This window comes from Eurosta solidaginis, chromosome 1, assembly GCF_040869045.1.
Source record: "Eurosta solidaginis isolate ZX-2024a chromosome 1, ASM4086904v1, whole genome shotgun sequence".
Lineage (NCBI taxonomy): Eukaryota > Metazoa > Arthropoda > Insecta > Diptera > Tephritidae > Eurosta > Eurosta solidaginis.
In genome coordinates this window covers 160299843-160314770 of record NC_090319.1, presented here as the reverse complement: position 1 = coordinate 160314770, position 14928 = coordinate 160299843, and the positions used below count along the sequence as shown (strand labels likewise).

Genomic DNA, 14928 nt, shown 5'->3' with positions numbered 1-14928 from the left:
GTGTATATTTAGCACTTTATTATTTCGTGGTCACAGCAGAAGTGACGTCCAAAGTTTTACAATGTTTTTTCCTAGCTTTGTATTTGATCTCATAGTAGGAATGAAAAATTATTAGATGTTACAACAAATATTTAATGCATTGTGTTAAGGCTAACAGTTATTAAGAAAAGGTACAAATATTATGTATTGTGCTGAAGGAATAACAGTTAAGGGCCCATTACTGAAACTTAGCATAGACTTGACTTGGCTTGAGAACTGACACTTACAGTTCTGTTAAATGAACATTCCATCCCTGCAAAAATCGTGTGACCAAAAACGCACACAGCCACACGAATTTTTGAGAGGGGTGACGATTTGGAATGAAAAATTCTGTAAATGAAATAGCCTGTTGACAATTTTAGCTTTGCCACAATAGGGGGACTCATGAAAGCATATAAACTTATAAGGTGTAAAATTATATCCATTTACACACGCTGTTATATGAACGCACCTAGTAATACTCTTGATAAACTTGATTGTTTATCAGCTGTATTGTTGCCAAACAAAATTTTTTTGATTGTTATACAAATTAAAAAATGCCAAAATTAAGTGAAAAATCAAAACTACAACGCCTTTACTTGCTGATGTTGGAGATTTCTGATGAAAATACCTGCTGTAATGTCTGCAAGGTTGCATTCCTTTGAGTTTACCGCGTTTACACAATGAAATGTGCGCGTAAATTTATGCAAATTGTGTAAATGATTTTTCATACAAAATTTGACAGCTCGTTTACGCAGTAGATAAATTTATACGTTTACACACTTTATAAGGCATTTATACGGTTACATGAGTCCCCCTTATGTATCGTGCTCTCTCGCACCTACTATATTCATAGGTATTGTGAAATATGTCAGTATTGCGTGGAAAAACATTTTCAGCGAGTCCGCCATTTTCCGCGAATTGAGCTGCATGCCTGTGCTAATTTTGGGGCATTAAATTAAATTAAAATAACTTATCGATGTTGGATGTAAGTGTTTGGAAAGTGAATTTAATATATATTTATGTTTGCAGTTGTACAATATTACAAATTCTATTTTTCCAGAAAACAATTGTTGCACTTCGTGCACGTCTCCAACCAGTGGAATTAACAACACAATACGCTTCGTAGCCTGGAAATCGAGCACAAATGGAAAAAAGTAACCAACTCCAAGAAAAAACCAACGGACATGCCTGTAGAAAAGTGGTTAACGAAATCTTACAGCGTAAAAAACAACGTAAAGCTCACCGACAAGAAATAGCAAAAAGACATACTGCAGCGGCTCAAGAACGTATGCGTATTATTTCTTTATTGGCCCACAATAATAAAGCTATCGATACATTTGGCTTAAACGACAATGATTGGGATGAGTATAAATCAATAAATAAGGATAACGAAAGCGGCAGTAAAAGTGATAATGATAAGCTTCTTGAATATGAAAATATTTTACGTCAATATGATCCATCTTTTAAGCTACAAAGCTCGACTCAAGGCCGAAAACTATCAAGTGAGTACATCAAAGATTTATTTGTTTGTAATTTGCTTTGAAGTGCTCCTTACTTTATGTTCAGTAAAGCGTGTCACCAAAAACACGCTCAAAATGTGCCCCCGGGTTAGAATACTTAAAACTATTTGTATTAATACAAAATTATTATTTACAGGATATTGTAAAAATTCAAGAATCTGTTCATTGCTTCGAAACGTCGGTAATTCTATACGACAATATGACACTCTTAATACACCTCCAAAACTATCGAGAGGAGTGTCAAAAGACGCGTTTTGGTGACAGGTTCGCGAACCCGAAAACAAAAGATATTGGCGAAAACCCGAAATATTACCCCGGATCCCTCCGAAACTGGGGCTGCGATACATGGTATTTTTTCACAGAACAATGTTTTGCGTTGACTGCCTTCGGTCGCGCTTATAAAAAATTACCCTGGCCGATCCACCAAAATCCCATTGAACACAAATGTTTTTCCTCTGTACAAACCATTACAACAACCTAAATAGTTGCACTTTCTTTTGTAAATATCTCTCAAGATACGTAAAATTTTTTATTTCCGTTTTCAGATTCGCGGTTCTGATTTCAAAGCGCGACTTTTGACACCCCTCCCGATATTTTTGGATGTGAATTAAGAGTGTCATGCTGTCGTATAGAATTACCGAAACGGCCTTTAGCTTTTGACAAAGCGAATTATGGAGGTGTAGAAGGAGCTGTCCTAATAAATTATAGAATAAATGCTATTTATTTCTACCCTTTCCTGGGTCGATCATCAAACCCTGAAAATCACTATTTTTCATCACTTTTTTTGAATAACTTTGCTGATTAAATTTTAAGTTTTCATTAAATGGAACAAAAAGAATAATCAAATTTGTTTCTTTAACGAATCAAATTTGTTTGAGAACAGCGGTGGAAAATTTTTGTATGTTTGGATAAAATAAACAATAGTTAACACCCTTTCGGGAAGTCTTTTAAGTGAATCTGCTCTAACTCGCGCCGCTCGAACTTTAAATTAATTCAATAATGTACTTAAGTTAGCCCAATAAATAAAGCCCATATACAAATGCTAACCTACCAGGTGCTCCTCCGTATAATGCTACTCAGCAAAATGCTCTACCATTATCCAATAGACCATGAACTGGCATGCAAGCGCTACAAGCAACAACAACAACCGAACAATAACTTTATAGCTGGTCAATATGGTGAAACAGCTAAGCCGCCGCCTCAAGACAATACGCCAACTTCCATGGATTCGCCATCGCCTTCAGCAACGACACCGCCAGGGAAAGCTGTACCTGGTGGTCCCAATCAGATGACTATAAATATGGCAAATATACCTGGCTTGCCTCATATTTTGTGTTTAATAAAATTTGTAATTTTTCTACGCTGGTCAACCACCAGTTTCAGCTACAACACCAACCTGAATTACAGGCGGTGTTACAGCTCCATACCAGCAAGCAGGTGAATATTAAATGCCAATGCAATCGGGTCCAACGTCACGACAGTGTGGTCTAATGCAGTCACAATCCAGTCAAATGCCACCTCAACACCCTATGCACCAGCAATTTGGTGGCCATGAGCAACATGGTCCTCCAGGTATGCCGCCCGCATCTACTGGACCAGGTGGGGCAATGACACCACATACAGTTATACCAAGGTATATACCACAACAGCAACCGGGTTATGTAATGCCACGACAGCAGCAGCAATAATCTCCCCAGCCTGACTATCTGCCAATGCCACAACATCCGGGGTATCCACCACAACCTGGTTATTCTCCACAACCTCAACAGCCAGGTTATCTATCCTCTACTACAACCAGGTGCACCACGTGGTTACATGGGTCAAATGATGCCACCAACACAACCTGGACAGGCGCCAATGCCCAGTCAACCACCCAAGCCGGGTCAACCCCCAATACCCGGACACGTCCGGACGTCCTGGATGTATGCTAACACAACTAATATATTTCAAAATTTGCTGATGATTATTTTTGTGTTATTTTCTTTAGCAACCACCTGCACCTGTTACTGGTAGATATCAACAGCTGCAACAGTATGATCAAGCCCAACGACGTTTAGATCCCGATCAGATGCCAAATCCGATAAGCGTTATCATTGAAAATCAAAATTGCGTTGGTGGTGCTTTTATTACTAATGAACAGGGTTTATTGTCCCCATTGGTGCCCACAAAATATGTGGTAGAAGATCAGGGTAACTCCTCGCCACGTTACGTTAGGTATCGCTATTCGAAATTAATGTTTTGTTTGGCAATTACATTGATCTTTCTTCTTTGCAGGTCGTCTTTGTGTTGCATACCTGCAACAGCTGATTTATTAAAAACAACAGCCTAGTCCATTACACTTACCGTCTCACCAATGGCACGAATGATTTAGGGTGAATATGAATTGTAAATTTTGTTGAATTCGGTCCAATTAGATGTAATCGTTGCAAGGCTCATATGCAATTTGTAGATGCTGGTCGTCCAATGTCTTATGTGTAAAGTAACAACAGATGGTCAAAAAAATCTTTCACTTTTACTTGTGTACATTGATCCATATTTTTTCTCAACTGTGCCAACTGTATATTTGCAACATTTGGGCCACACCGGACGGCGTGTGGATAAATATGAACGTCCTGAACTTGTGTTGGGTACATATGAGTTTTTGTGTAAAAAATGTGTGGGTACCGATAGCTCTCAAGGTAAACCTCAACTCATATCCAACATCAATGCCTCGTAATCAATTGTGGACGCTGTACGCACTACATTGGGTCCACGCAGTATGGACAAGCATATTGTTGATTCCAGTGGTAAGGCCACAATTTCGAATAATGGTGCAACCATTAAGAAACTATTGGATATTGTGCATCCAGCCGTAAAACTCTGATCGACATCGCCAAATCTCAAGATGCTGAGGTAATTTTTATGTTATATTAGAAGGTGTAGAATAAAAATGTTTCTCTTATCAGGTCGTCGATGGCACCACTTCAGTAGTACTTTAAGCAGGCGAAATATTAAAACAAGTTAAACTATATGTTGAGGAAGGCGTGCATACACGTATCATCATTAAAGCTATACAAAATATGACATGGCTGTACATGTCGAAGCGCCAATCAAAGGAACAGCAACGTGCTTTATTGGAAAACATGCTGCCACAGCAATGTCCTCCAAACTTATTCATCAACAAAAAGATTTATTTTCTAAAATTGTTATGGACGCTGTACTTTCCTTTGATGGACCCAACGTAAAATCGCATTATTAAATATAGTTTTGGAATTCAAGGCTGAGCGTGATAATTCTGAAAAGTACGTGTTGATAATGTTCAAGAGTATCAGAAAATGTTTGATGCTGAATGGCGTATTCTGTACAATGAACTAGCTAAGTAAGGCGTCAATGTTGTGTTATATAAACTACCAATTGGTGATGTTGGTACACAGTATTTTGCAGATTTTGAAATGTTCTGTGCTGTTCGAGAACCAGAATAAGATTTGAAACGTACAATGAAAGCTTGTGGTGGTGCTGTTATGACTACAGCTAATGATATTAATTCAATTGTTTTGGGCCAATGTGATTACTTTGAAGAACGTTAAGTTGGTGACGAACGTTTCAACGTTTTCGAAGGTTTGATAGAGGGTTTGACATTGATTTTATTTTCATAGTTTATAATTATTTAAAATTTGCGTTAATGCTAGAACATGTACATTGATTTTACGTAGCGGCGCCGAACAATTTTTGGAAGAAACTGAGCTTCGTTACATGATGCTATAATGATTGTGCGGCGTACAATTAAACATGATTCTGTTGTTGCTGGTAAGTCAAAATACATATTGAAAAAAAATGTCTAATCTTAGGGCCTCATTTTCTATTCCGAAACGAAATTTCGTTGCGGACCAGAGACGAATCGCTGGTGTATTTGCACTATGTTAAACGATGGCAACTTATCACTTGACAATTACTTTTGCCTTCCTGTTAGTTAGAAACGTAAAGACCGAAAAAAATTATAGAGAATACCATTGCTAGACGAAATCGTTTTGAGGCGAATCGTTCGTCTGAGCTATCGTTCGCAATAGAGAATGAAGCCTTTAAATTGTTAAGTAATATAATGAAAAGATTGTGTCCAACTATAAAAACTATAAAATTTGTGTCAGTGAAATGATAATTATTGCTTTTGGTTGTTAGTTTTGGGGCATCGTCTTCGAGTGCCTTCTGATTGTATATGCCGGTTCTTTTGCATTCTTTTACATGCATAAAGTACCGTTGAAGCATTCCTCACCCTCTCCTCCACGTTGAGCTTCCATGACAGCTTACCGTCTAGGATGATTCCTAGATATTTTGTGCACGGTTTCTCCCGTAGGGTCGCCCCTCCTAACTTAGGGACTCTGCACCTCTTTGTAAACAAGAAAATATGCAACGTCATCTGCGTAAACCGTAAGTTTTGCTGGTCCCTCGTAGAATCCCCTGAGCAGTTGGTTAATTACCAGCGTCCACAGCAGAGGTGATATCACCCCTCCCTGCGGAGTGCCCTGTCCTCTAATTTCGTGGCCGCGTACAATCCCCATTGCGATGTAATCTTACTGCAGTTTAACATGCAGTCGATCTATCTGGGTAAGGCTGGTTGTACTTTAACGTAATTAAGACCAAACATAATCGCCCATTTAGAAACACTGTTGAAAGCCCCGGCGATGTTTAAGAAGACTTCTAGAGCATATTCCTTATATTCCAGGGCTTTTTCTATGCTTATTACCACCCTATGCAATGCGGTGTCTATTGACTTGCCTGTGGTGTACGCCTGTTGTGTTGTGGAGAGCAGCTTTTAATCCACGTTGGACTTTATGTACACATCTATCAGCCTCTCAAAGGTTTTGAGCAGAAATGATGTTAAGCTATTGGGACTATAATCTTTGGGATACACGTGACCGGGGAAGATCGGTCTTTGGTAGGAAAGCTACACGAGCAGTTCTCTCGGGAAAATCCAGCGTGCACCTCCGAGAAAGCCGGAGTCTTAGCTTTAACTTCCTTTATCACCTCCGAGAAAGTCGGGGTCTTAGCGTTATCGTTAGCGTAGCCTTCGAGGTAGTTGCTACCTCGCTATTGGTGCCCATCTGTCTTACAGCTTTGGCCCTACTTGTGTTGTCTATGCGACTGCCCTCCCTCGCGGCTCTGGGACTGGGTTCTTTATGCCTGTTGAAAGCAGGCTTGTCGCCTTCCGCCGAACGTTGCCTCTTCATTCTACGATTCGACGCTTCTTCCTCGTACCGGTTGCAGAACCGAGGGTTTCTAGCAGCAAACCTTTTGAACTGCCTTCAACCTACTTCTACCGCCTCATGGGCCTATTCCAAGCGCTCGCTCTCCACTTCTGTTGGGTCGACCACTGCTCCCAGGCATTGGACAATTCTTAGTGCTGCACGGTACTGCGAGAGAGCTCGTTTATTTCCCCTTCTCCGTACCCTTCTCCACTCTTCTACTCATTTGTGTGCTTTTCCAACACGGAGTTCATTGAATCAGCACTACTCTCGCTGCGCGTATTCGTCGTCCTTGGCTTGCGACTCAGTCCTCCTTTTATCATCCTCCTTACTACAATTTGGTAATGAGTCGTTCATCTTGGTCTTACGACCACCAGCCCGACAAGGCGGGCTCAGCGGTCAAGCAGCGCCCCTTACTATGGTAAGGCCATCAATACTTCCCGAGGTGGTCCGGTATCGGGAAGGCTCCGTTCAATACAGCCGAATTCATCCCCTGGCTGCAAATTGTCCAATAGGCACGGTTCGCATAACACCCTGGATTAGGGGGTTGACAGTTCTTGGTCACCGACATCCGGCCGCCCTCCTATGAGGCAAAACGGGTAGATGCCAGTCCTAAACAGCTCCGCCTCATAGTCGGGCGCCTTGGAGTTCGGCTAAGCCCTCACACCAACGACGAGGTGCCTACCCTCATGAGGGAGAGATTGGGGAGATAGCTGTTTATTTTATTACAAAGCTCATCGATGTAGGAAATAATAGCATAGGTGTAAAAGCAATAGTGACTCCTTCTGTTGGTAAAGGTAGCTATTGATATGTAGAAGTTAAACAGAAATTTTATGAATATGAGTTTTTTTTAGGTTATTGCAAAAAAAGCGTTGAGGATTTTTAATATCTTACGAGGTACCTTCGTACATGGTTCTAAGAATGAAGAATGAGACCTATTCAAACTTCGCTATACTTTAACATACAATACTTTACCCCATTTTAACAAAACTATCATTTTTTGATTTTATTAAATTTTATAAAATGTTTCTTCCTCTACAGTTCCATTTCCGTATTGGATGGTAAATATGGCTTTCGCATTTTCTCCATCAATAACTGTGACAAGGTGGAAGAAATCTATGCGCGTAAATCGCAACATATTATCTTGGTCGAGCGTTTCTTCAATAGCTCTCTAGTGGTGATGGTGACAGCAGAGAAACCCACCTGTTTACAAATGTTACACTTCAAAAAGAATCAAAATATCTGCCATTGCGTCTACGGCTCAAATACCCACAGTATATGAAGGAATCGAACGTACCCAATTGTCTGCCTAACGGATAGTATACATATTCATCAAATCGAAAATATTGCACCAAACGAACTGGGTCTGAATACTGAAACAGTACACATATTCAAAACCGATGAGAAGGCTGTGATGATGGTATAGGGTGAGTTGTTGAATAACATACGAAAACCACTTTAACCCCTCTATATATTTGCATTACAGCTAAAGCTTTACAAACAGCAAAAATTACTGGCACCAAGCAATTGGAAAATGCAGTGAAGCATTGATCACACTGTACCATGGTACAATTACCAGGTAGAAGCATAAGTGAAAATGTAACCCTCCTGTGTATTTTGTTGTCGCCGATGGAACATAAACTGTCAATCGGTCGTTCAATTTTTTCTGTCAAAAGTGATGGAATAGGAAAAATGTCACATATAATTTTTGTCAACAAAGCTAAAACAAAAAAAGAAAAAAGTTGGTTTGCTGATGAAGCTGGAGGAAAACGCATTTTTAACAGAAAAGAAAGGTAATTATCTGATTTTTAAATGATATTTATTTAATTTACTGTTATTATTTATTTACGTATAGCAGCTGAATAATTTCTTCAACGTTTGCAGCACATCAACTCTTGGTAATTCTATACGACAGCATCACACTGATAATACGCGTCCAAATCGAGAGAGGTGTTAAAAGACGCGTATTGACCTCGACAACAATAATCCGAAGGCAGAGTTTCATGTGGTTATTGCAAATTTGATGATTTTGTTTTACCCACAAAAAAAATTGTGAACATAAGTGTTTTGCGGGAATATAATTTTGGTCTCCAAATCGGTGTTTGAACCACCCAGGGTAATTTTTTACAAGCGCGGCCGAAGGCCGCCAATGCAAAAAGGTGTTATGCTCAAAAATAATATGGATCCCACCCCGGTTTCGAAGCACTCCGTGGTCATTTTTCGGTTTTTTGGGAATATCTTTCGAACGAGCTAAAGTTTTTCTTTTCCGCCTTCGACTATTGTTATTGGATTTGGTGCTGCATGTGATGTTGCACTCAAAGAAATGGAATATGATAAGAAATATATAGATTTTCTTTCGAAACGTTTATATAATCACATCACTTCAAGATTATCACATGGTACATGTAATGGTGATCCAGAGCAAACGTATAGTGGCTTATTAAATTTATCATTAATGATGGCCTTAAAGGATGTGGCGTTGTCTAGTGCCTCAGCATGTACTTCAGCATCATTGGAAGCTTTGTACGTACTATGTGCGATTAGAACTGATGAGGATTTGGCACATAGTTCAATAATGTATACGAGCTTACCGTACTGAATTGTGTAGTTAATTTGAAAGTAATTTATTGTTAAATTTTTATAGGTTTGGTATTGGTCGTTTTACCACCACTGAAGTGGTTGATTATATTGCCGTTAAATGCATCAAACATGTCGAACGTTTACGTGAAATGTCTCCATTATGGGAGATGGTGCAAGACCCAATTGATTTGAAAAATATCCAATGGTCGCAACATTAATTTTGTTTATTATATATAAAAAAAGGACCGTTTTGTATTGTATGCATCTTTTAATGTATGTATTTATGTATTTATATTTCAAAGCAGTTAAATGTAAAGTGAGATACAAATTTTTAGGAAGTATATAGTTCTTACTTTATCTGGCTAAGGTCGTTATTTTGTAGTATTAAAATGATATTGGTAAATGCTATCGCTATTCCTAAATGTTTTTTTAGTAGACCTTATTTTCAATACATGTATGTATGAGTGCTAGCGACACTGTCTTCAAGAGATTTTGAAAGTTTAGGATGAGACTGTGTATAAAATGATGAGTTAATAGTATGTTCATGAATAAGTACTGATTTATTTTAAAATGTCATTTATTTTATGAAGTAAAAATTAATTAATTTAGTAACCTAATAAATATCGAAGATACATATATACATAATAACGTTTAACGTTGGAAACTCGTCGTGTCGGCATTTGAGGTGCAGATTTCTTTGAAGGATATATACTCCATGTCTTGAGATGCAATCTTTTTTAATTAAAAAAGCACGGGTGTGTTGAAAATGTGAAATTGAGTCGCTATACCACAGAACAAAACTTCATTTTCGGGTTCAGCGCAATTGCACGGTTGTTTTGATCCAATTTTGCTTTTGTCCCCTCACTTCGCAATCGATTTTGCTTTAATTTTTGGATACTAGTTCGGTTGTAGTACTGACTTCAATTACCGTTCCGGATTTTGCTTCTGGCTCTAGCCAGGAGGCTTTTGTAACAATTTCGGTTTTAGGTTGTTCGGTTGTTTTGATCCAATTTTGCTTTTGCCCCCTCACTTCGGAATCGATTTTGCTTTAATTTTTGGATACTAGTTCGGTTGTAGTACTGACTTCAATTACCGTTCCGGATTTTCCTTCTGGCTCTAGCCAGGAGGCTTTTGTAACAATTTCGGTTTTAGGCTAGATCTGGTATCGGTACCTGCTATGGAAAAAGTTCGGTTTGGAATATTTCCGTTTTCAGCTCCAGTATCGGTTATACTCCAGCTTTTTTTCTTGTTATCATATGGATGATATAAATAATCTAAAAGTAAATGTATAATATGTACAAGATAATTCTCTAGCAAATTTTTCTCTTCGTAAACTCTTTGTGGCCCTGATAAGGACCGTTTTTCGTAGGTATAATTGTTTAGCATATGCTGGCTATTACTGGCATATGCTGATGACATTGATATCGGCCTAAACACCCGCGCTGTTAGTTCTACTTACTCCAAACTGGAAAAAGAAGCGATAAAGATGGTTTGATGGTGAATGAGGACAAAACGAAGTACCTGCTGTCATTGAGCACAGAGTCAGCGCATACGCGCCTTGGCAACCACGCTACTGTTAGCAGTCACAATTTCGAAATAGTAAAAGACTTCGTCTATTTGGGAACCAGCATCAACACTAGCAACAATATCAGTACTAAATTCCAGCGAAGAATCAATCTTGCCAATAAATGCTACTTTGGACTAGATATGCAATTGGAAAGCAAAGTCCTCTCTCGGCGAACGAAAGTCATACTCTACAAGTCACTTATCGTACCCGTCCTGCTATATGGGACAGAAGCATGGGCCATGACAACAGCAGATGAAGCGGCTTTGGGAGTGTTCGAGAGAAAAGTTCTTCGAAAGATTTATGGACCTCTACGCGTTGGCGATGGCGAGTGCCGAAGAAGATTTAATGACGAGCTGTACGAGCTATACGCAGACATCAACATAGTTCAGCGAATTAAAACGCAGCGGCTGCGCTGGCAAGGCCATGTTATGCGAATGAAAGATGATGCTCCGGCCAAGAAAGTGTTTCTATCGGAACCCGCCTATGGAAGCAGAGGTAGAGTGCGGACCCCACTCCGTTGGAAGGACCAGGTGGAAAACGATTTAAACTCCCTTGGTGTGACTAATTGGCGCCTGTTGGCGGAAGGAAGGAGCGACTGGCGCGCTTTGTTGGACGGCCATAACCGTTTAGACGGTTAGGCGCCAATTAAGTAAAATTTTTGCTCTTTGTAAACTAATGGTGTTCTTTGTAAACTAACCCAGACCATAAGGGCGCAGGTCTGAAAATGGAGCGAGCAAATTAAGCCATTTTGGGGAAGCTGAACGCTAAAAGGTTTTTTCCAATTTTCCCTTCTTCCTTGATCTTGCGGGGTAATTCTTTACTTTAGCTCACAACTGCTCAAACTCGTCCAAAAATATCAGGAGATGCGTTTTGGACCCAGGGCGACGAATCCGAAAGCGAAAATTAAAAATTTTATTTCTGTCAAAAAATATTCCCGAAAAACTGAAAAATGGCCCGGAGCGCTCCGAAACCAGGGGTGGAATCCATAGTATTTTTGCGCAGAACACCTTTCTGCATTGGCGGCCTCGGCCGCGCTTAATAGAAATTACCCTGGGAGACCAAATCTATATCCGCGCAAAACATGTTTACCCACAGTTTTTTTGTGGGTACAATGTACGGATGGTGCAAAGTTAGAAACTGCTGTTGTAACTGCTGCCACCGACAAAACGGTCATCTCTATTTCGTCGAGTAGTGGCTCGTCCGACTATCTATCGAGGACAGTATAATCATATCCTTTGCCAACACATGTTAGCGATGTGCTTGCGCAGGAAAATATTTCAATTGGAAAACAAAAACCAATTAAGAGAGTTTATTTATTATTAAAGTACTTATTTTTCTTTATATCAACTGTATTAATTTAAGTTGCAATTTCATGTGAATTTATAATAAGGGATGTCGTGATACGATTGCTGTCGGAATTAGATTTGAAACCAATCAATACTCCTGCTAAGGGTTGCAGAATTATTGCTTGAATGATTAGATTTAGAACAATAATAAGTCTGACTCAATTACTAGTCGTACATTTTTAAGTTCACCAATTACGACAGCAATCGGATTCCACGACACCTTTGAATATTCTTGATCTGAAAAAAGAGTAAACCTAATCTGAATTTCTACTAAGCTTTAAGTTGTAGATTATTCAAATAATTGGAGTTTTTTCTAAAGCTTAAAGTTATTTTCATCTCGCTTAAACAAGATTTCAATTGGAAAACAAAAACCAATTAAGCGAGTTTATTTATTATTAAAATACTTACTTTTCTTTATATCAACTTATCAATTTAATTTGCAATTTCATGTACATATATAATAACGTATGAAGTGATCCTATTGCTGTCGGAATTAGACTTGAAACCAATCAATACTCCTGCTAAGAGTTGCAGAATTATTGCTTGAATGATTAGTTCATATTTTACTTTACTTTATTACTTTCAAATTCAATTACGGCAGAAATCGGATTCCACGACACCTTTTTATATTCTTGATCTGAAAAAAGAGTAAATCTAATCAAATTTCTACTTAGCTTTAAGTTGTAGACTGAAATTGATTCAAATAATCAAATTTTTTATTCGAAACCATGGAAACAACTCAAATTTTACATGAATATAACACACTTCTGAATTGTCCAAATATAAAGTTAGCTGCTGTTATTATTAAAGTATTTACTTCTTTTTTATATTAAATGTATTAATTTAAGTTGCATTTTCGTGTATATATGAGGCTCCAAGATGCAAAACCAGATGAATCCATGATATGTAAAATTTAGAAAAGCACAAAAAATTTGTAAATTTGTTATGAATGAAAATTGTTATGAATTTTCAATACGGGTTTTTAGAATGTTGCTAGGCGATGCAATATTGTCGCAATTTAAATATTATTGGAAAAATATTTATTTGGAAAAAAATTACTAAATCTAATATGTTTTAAATAAATCTTTATAATATATGTTATATATGTTATGTTATATATTATATTATGCCGAGGGGCGACCCCGCTTAGAAAAATTTTCTTCTAATTGAAAAATCTTATTTCTAAAATTTTGATGTTGCTTTGCCCGGGAGTTGAACCCAGGGCATACGGTGTGATAGGCGGAGCACGCTACCATCACACCACGGTGGCCGCCAGTCTTGTTGGTGACCCATAAATTCAAATATTATTGTATGCGATTGTATGCAAACAAAGTTAAGGGAAACTTAAATAAATTAATTAATGATATAGAAAACATAAGAAGGGAACTAACAGAACTATTGGTTGCAGTAAACCATCAAATTGCGAGTAGTCAATTCACAATTTGAGTAAGTTGACTTGTAATTCGCCAACTTTAATGCTGTACCTTTTTTATTTTAGTTCAGAAAGCTGCAATTGCGGTTCGAAAGTTACAATTTAAGTTCAAAAATTTCAATTCAAGTTCAGAAAATTTAAACTCAAGCTCAGAATTTCTATTTGTAGTTCAGAAAATTAAAATTGAAGTTCAGAATTTCTGTTTGTAGTTCAGAAAATTATATTTGAACTTAAATTGTAATTTTCTGAACTTCAGTTGTAATTTGCTGAACTGCAGTTGAAATTCCTGAGCTTCAATTATAATTTACTGAACTTCTATTGAAAATTGTGAACTTCAATTGTAATTTTTTGAACTTAAATTGAAATTCCTGAGCTTTCAGAACTTCAATTGCAACTTTCAAATTTTTTTTACATAAAATAAACAATTTAAAATTTTTTTCTGACAGTTAAAGTGGTGAATTGCCTACCAGTGGTTTGAAACCACTTGCATTCGTGTTGGCGCTTCTCTATATCATTAATATAACAATATATTTTGAATAATTTAATTAATACACAAATATACATTTTTTTCCTTTACATTTTAGAACTGTGTACAAAAATATGTAATTTTAGATATCGGAACCTAACCCTTGAAGTATTTCAACTCATAATCAGAGTAACTTTGTGTTGAATGTTGATTTATACCACGAAAATAACAAAATTGGTAACAAAACCAGGCTAAACGATAACGTTAACTACCAAAAAAAAGTTATTTCACGATACTTTCATGGATCGATTTACACTTAAGTACCGATCTGAAATTTTTTTAAGTTTTCACATTTTTTAGTTTAAAATGCGATATATGCATTCAGTGGAATAATTTTAGATTGAATGTACTGCATGCAATTTTCTTTCTTCGTGATTTTGCAATAATAAACGTAGGTACTCATAGTAATTTTTTGTTTTGAATTATGTGATTACAATATTTATAAGGACTATTTAGTTGATGGTATTGGTACTGTCAGTTAAATTCATCAGCAATTATTTATATTCAAAATATTTTTTTGTTATACATCTATTTTATAAATTTTGTTTAAAAATTATTGACAAATTCGTTGCAATTAGACTGCTTTAAAAATCTTTGCAAACTTTGTGCGATTGTTGAATATTATTTTAATTAGAGCATAAAAAGCTTAGATTAGTAACGTAGGAAAAAACTTAGAATTATTTCAGGTAAGTTCATCACAAATATTTATATTCAAAA

The 14928-nt window shown here is 37.3% G+C and overlaps 1 pseudogene; it reads left to right on the top strand.

The window, feature by feature from the left end:
• Positions 1 to 1165: 1165 nt before the first annotated feature.
• On the top strand, positions 1166 to 8311 carry LOC137238400 (T-complex protein 1 subunit eta-like; annotated as a pseudogene).
• Positions 8312 to 14928: the final 6617 nt, after the last annotated feature.